Raw genomic sequence first — 6,000 nt, forward strand, 5'->3', positions numbered from 1 at the left:
GTTCAGCTTGGCCATTAGACTGGGGTTGAGCCACGATGATACATCAAGCCAGATATGCTCTTGTTGACAGAATTCTTTCATTGCCCCCTTAGACAAATTAGTACCATAATCAGTGATGATACTATGAGGATACCTAAAACAAAAGATCACCTTTTTGATGAATTGAACTATTGTGGCTGCATCACATTTGCTGACCGACTCGGCCTCAACCCACTTTGTAAACTTGTCAACTGCCACCAAGAGGTGGGTCTTTTTATCCTTGGACCTTTTGAAAGGCCCAACCATATCCAGCCCCCAGACTGCAAACGGCCAAGTAATTGGAATCATCCTCAACTCTTGAGTCGGCACATGAGCACGTCTTGAGAATTTCTGACAACCATCACATTTACTGACCAGATCTTCTGCATCAGCATGAGCTGTCAGCCAATAAAACCCATGACGAAAAGCTTTAGCAACGAGAGACTTAGAGCCGTCATGATGACCGCAATATCCTTCATGAATCTCCCTTAAAATTGCATGGACCTCCTTGGGATAAATGCATCGTTGAAACACCCCTGTAACACTACATATGTGAAGTTCACCTTTGACAATAGTCATTGACTTAGACCACCGGGTTATCTGCCTGGCCAAAGTTTCATCCTCAGATAACTCGCCCCGGGTCATGTAAGCCAAATACGGAACAATCCAATCAGGGCTAGCATGAAGAGCCGCCACTGAGGGAGTCCTGGATTAAGGGGTCCTCGGACATCTGGCCTATTGACATGGGCCGGACTGATGGGCTGTGAAGATACAAGACCCACCTGTGTCCGGATGGGACTCTCCTTGGCGTGGAAGGCAAGCTTGGCGCCCGGATATGAAGATTCCTTTCTCTGTAACCGACTTTGTACAACCCTATTCCCCTCCGGTGTCTATATAAACCGGAGGGCTTTGTCCGTAGAGGCAATCATAATCATACAGGCTAGACTTTTAGGGTTTTAGCCATCACGATCTCGTGGTAGATCAACTCTTGTAATACTCATATTCATCAAGATCAATCAAGCAGGAAGTAGGGTATTACCTCCATAGAGAGGGCCCGAACCTGGGTAAACATCGTGTCCCCCGCCTCCTGTTACCATCAACCTTAGACGCACAGTTCGGGACCCCCTACCCGAGATCCGCCGGTTTTGACACCGACATTGGTGCTTTCATTGAGAGTTATGCTGCGTCGTCACCAAAAGGTTTGATGGTTCCGTCAATCATCTACAACAATGCAGTCCAGGGGGAGGTTTTCCTCCCTGGACAGACCTTCATATTCGGCGGCTTCACACTGCGGGCCAACTCGCTTGGCCATCTAGAGTAGATCGACAGCTACGCCCTGACCATCAGGTCAGGTTTGGAAGCTTGAATTACGTTGCCGATATCCGCGGAGACTTGATCTTCGTCGGATTTGAGCCCATGGAAGCTGCTCCCTGCCACCACGATGAACATGACCTAAATCTATCATCGGACCGTGCCCAGGAGATAGCGCCTGTAACTGCTCTAGCCCTGGATCCGGAGCAGATTGCGTCGTCCGGGGACGGGAAGCTCAACCCCACCGTGGAAGCCCCAGACTCAGCGGCGTTAGAGCCGCACACAAATCCAACCTCGAGCAGGGCCTGTGTCATCGGAACGTCGAATTCGTCTCCGGCCATAGGTTCCGAACAGCGTGCATCCGCGCCCATCAAACCTGATTAGGCGCCGATCGCTGAATTCAGCTCCGCGGACATCTTTCGGCACTCACCTTTAGGCGATGTGCTAAACTCATTAAAAGCACTCTCCTTATCAGGGGACTCTCAGTCGAACTATATCCGGTTTGGATTGGAAGCTGATAACGGAGAATTCCGCTTCCCACCCACCACCCACTTCATAGTGTCAGGACCCCGACTCAGTGGCACACCGACCTAGCATGTAACACCTCATATCACATTGCGGCCTCACGCACGGTATTCCCACGGGTGTCGCCTTACCAGGCCCGGGACCGTTTGAGCCTTTTGGCACACGTATACGATAGTGTCGCTAGCATCCATATGACAAGGAGCCCGGGCTGACACGGCTAGTCGTGAACCCAAAGTGGCACTAACTTACAGGGACAGGCATACATGACCCAGCAACGAACGTGTCGGTCATCAGCGAGTGAATCCGGGCTGTAGCAGCTGGGCTAGCAGGACTCCGGTAAACCAGGCTGTAGCAGGCTAACAGGACTCCGGTAGGCACCGCGTGACATTTCCCCGAAGGGACACACACAGGAACGAAGAAGGACATATGCCGGCCAACCTAAGTGTTCTGGAGCAGTAGCAAGCTACCAGGGCTCAGTGGAAGCACTAGGAGACATTTCCCGGTAAGAGAGGCTACCAAGGATAAACAACTAGATAGTCACATCCCACACATACCAAGCATTTCAACAACATACACACAATATGCTCGATATGTGCAAATACAACACGGCATCACAACATGACTCTACAACTCAAGTATTTTATTCAATAGGCTCCGAGGAGCGAGATATTATAAACATGGGTCTCATGACCCAACATTCAGAGCACACAAGTAAAAGCACAAGCGGAAGCTTAACCTGTCTGAGTACAGACATCTACAAATGAAAAAGGCTGAGAAGCCTGACTATCTAACAGATCCCGCCGAGGGCACAAGATCGTAGCTGAGATAACAAGCTAAACGTCGAAGTCCACGCGGACTACTAGTGAGATGGAAGTCTCTGCAAAAACGTAAAATAGGCAAATGTGAGTACAAATGTACCCAACAAGACTTACATCAGAACTAACTACATATGCATCATTATCAACAAAGGGGATGGTGGGGTTTAACTGCAGCAAGCTAGCTTTGACTCGGTGGCTATCCTGAACTACGACTACAAGTAACTCTTTTGAGGTGGCGCACACGAGTCCACATATTCACCAACCAATACACCACTATGGATCCGCTCCCGTCTTCCTACGAGAATGCCATCCATGGCACTCACGCTTATCTTGCACATTTTAGAGTATCCACTTTCACTTGTCTATGAACTGTATAGGCAACCCAGAGGTCCTGTACCGCGGACATGGCTATTCGAATAGATCATATTACCCTGCAGGGGTGTACTTCTTCACACACGCTCTCGCCACTTACCGCCATGTACACGTCATGTATCTCGGCAACCTTCAAGCAGAAGCCTGGCGAGGGTGTCGGCCATGACCAGACTAACTACGCAAGTCTCTAGTACATGTTTATCGCCTATTCGGGTTCCATCCGCAAGGAGATCCGGCTGGGGTGTTGCTCACGGCCCCAAACGATGTGTACAGGGTTCCAAGCCCACCAATTGGGTGACGCTTGGCATACCCGGCCACGGTGCCTAGTCTGACCCAATGTCACGGCCCTAGAATTTGGTTGTAGATAGTGGCATTGCATCCATGCATCATGTTTAAATTCAATAAACTTGAATTGAGGAAATTTGAAAGCCTCAAAATTTTAAGTAAAAGAAGGGCAAATAACCCTGGAAAATGCATCCAATGTTTCCAAAAAGCTCTTCAATGATGTTTAATATTTTTGGCAAGGGTTTTGGTCCAAACCAAAAATATGGAACATTTTTGAGGAATTATTTTGGCCATTTGGATTTAAATCAATAAATAATTGAGTTGGATTTAATTCTTCTATAAAAGAATTGCAAGTCCAACAATTCTGAAAAAACCTGTGAGTGGCTTCGAATATATTGCATCAAGCCACATAAATATTTTTAGAAGCTACTAAATGATTTGGGCTGTGTGAATCAAAACAGAATTGAAATATTAGAAAACAAAAACAGAAATGTGAAAAAAGAGAAAGGAACCTACCTGGCCCACTTACCTGTAGCCGGCCCAGCTTGACTGGCCCAGCCCACTTACCTCCTCGCTCGTTGTCTTCCTGTGCCAGTAGGCAGAGGCGAAGACGCACGCGTGCGCTGGGAGGCCGCCACCTCCTGCTTCGCGCTGGAGGCTGATCCTCCTCCCTGTCCCCGCGCCTGGAGACGGCCTCGACCCCCTCTGTCCTCCCCCCTTCTCCCCTGACCATTTTCCTCTCTCCCTCCTTGTTCTTCGCCCGAACAGAGAGCCCCGCCGGCCACCGCAGCCGCACACGCGCCCACCGTTGCCCCTGTGACAAACCACCATCCTCAGAAGCTCCGCTGCATCACTCTCCATCTCCAAGCCGACGGCCACATCCCCGGAAGAACCACAACGCCGGGATCGAGCTCATCCTCATCACCACGGCCACCGGACGCCACAGACGGATTCGATGACGCCAGGTCTTCCCCGAGCCTACTGACTAGCTTCTCCGCCTCCTTGTGAGCTCCTGCTTCTCCCTCTATGCTAGCCCCCTCCGTTCCCGTCCGCTAGCCGCCGCATCCGGGAGCTCACCGCCGGCGTCCATGTCATCGCCGTCGTTCCAATGTTCAAAAATCACGTCCGAGGACGTGGACATGCTCCTGTCGTCTCTAAGAACCTAACCCACACCACAGCTTACTCCCTTGTGTGTTGCAACGCCGCGCTCGCTCGGAGCCAAGCTCCGGCCGCTGCTTCGCTCGCCGCTGCCGATGCCACAGCCCCACCCCGCACTTGCCACGGCCACCACCCGAAGCGCCACTGCAGCCGCTCCCGAACGCCACTAGCCGCGCAACCTCTCGTGGCCGGAGATGGCCAGACGACGAGCGCCGCCGCGTCCTGGTAACACCGGCGATTAGCCGCCGGTGATAGCCATTGTTAGGGGCTAATCACCTTGCTAACTAAGCCCCTATGCCACTGATAGCAGGCCCCCGCGGCTGGTTAAGTCCAAGTCAACATGGGGTTAACCCCTGTCTCGCTGACCAGTGGGCCCCGCTTGTAAGTTTTGACCCTGGGTGGTCGTTGACTCGCTAACGTCACGCTGACGGCAGGCTGACGCAGTAAATCCTTTTCTGGAATTAGTTTAATTCTATTTAATCAGAAAATCCAGAAAAAGGCTTAAACTTCTAAAAATCATATAAATTCAATCGTAGCTCCAAATGAAGCAAGTTATATATGAAAAATGATCAAAAAATCCGATATATCCATATGCACTAGTTTCATGCATGATAAAGCAACTTAAACCTGTTGTTTATATCAAAACATGATAAGGCACTATTTAAATTCATAATTTGAGTTTGGGATTGAATCGTTGGTTCAAAATGACCCAAATCCATCTGTTTGTAGTTGCACTAGGCCAACACACTCATATTGCCATGTCATGAGCATGCATCATATCGTGCATTGCATTGATTGCGTTTCTTTCTCAGTTGCCGGTAATTGCCCCCTCTCGATAGACACATTTCGACGATGTGATCAATGACACCAATGAAGAACTATACTATCTTCAGAAGTGCCAGGCAAGCAAAACCTCCTTGTTCATTCCGATACAATCCTACGCTCTCGCTCCTGCTCTCTTTTACTACATTAGGACAACAATGATTCAACTGTTACATGCTGCGGTAGTTGAACCCCTTTCCTCTGCATGACCTGTCATTGCCACAGTAAATAGATGAAACCCACTAGCATGAGTAGGAGTTGTTTGAGCCCTGATGTGCCTACTCATTCATGCTTGTTTGTCATGCCTGCAACTGCTTAGAGTTGAGTCAGGTCTGATTCATCGGGGATGAATCAGAGGTGTGTGAACATGTCCTACTGTGTGTGAGCTATGTGTGTGAACACGATTTGGTAAAGGTAGCGGTGAGAGACCATGTAGGAGTACATGGTGGGTTGTCTCATTGAAACCGTCCTCAGGAACTGAGTTCTGTGTTTGTGATCCATGAACAGTTACTATCACACATTGGGTTCCGGTAACTCGACCCCTCTCGACTTATTAATCAGCATGATCTCTGTCCAGGAGTTGCAACTAGCTTTTGGTGTTTGTAGGTAGTGTTAGTAGTCTACCAAGTGGCACCCGGTACAGGTGGGCTTGGGACAGACTAGGCACAGTGGCCCGGTGTACCAAGTGGCA

Source organism: Triticum urartu, chromosome 5, assembly GCF_003073215.2.
Source record: "Triticum urartu cultivar G1812 chromosome 5, Tu2.1, whole genome shotgun sequence".
NCBI classification, from domain to species: Eukaryota; Viridiplantae; Streptophyta; class Magnoliopsida; order Poales; family Poaceae; genus Triticum; species Triticum urartu.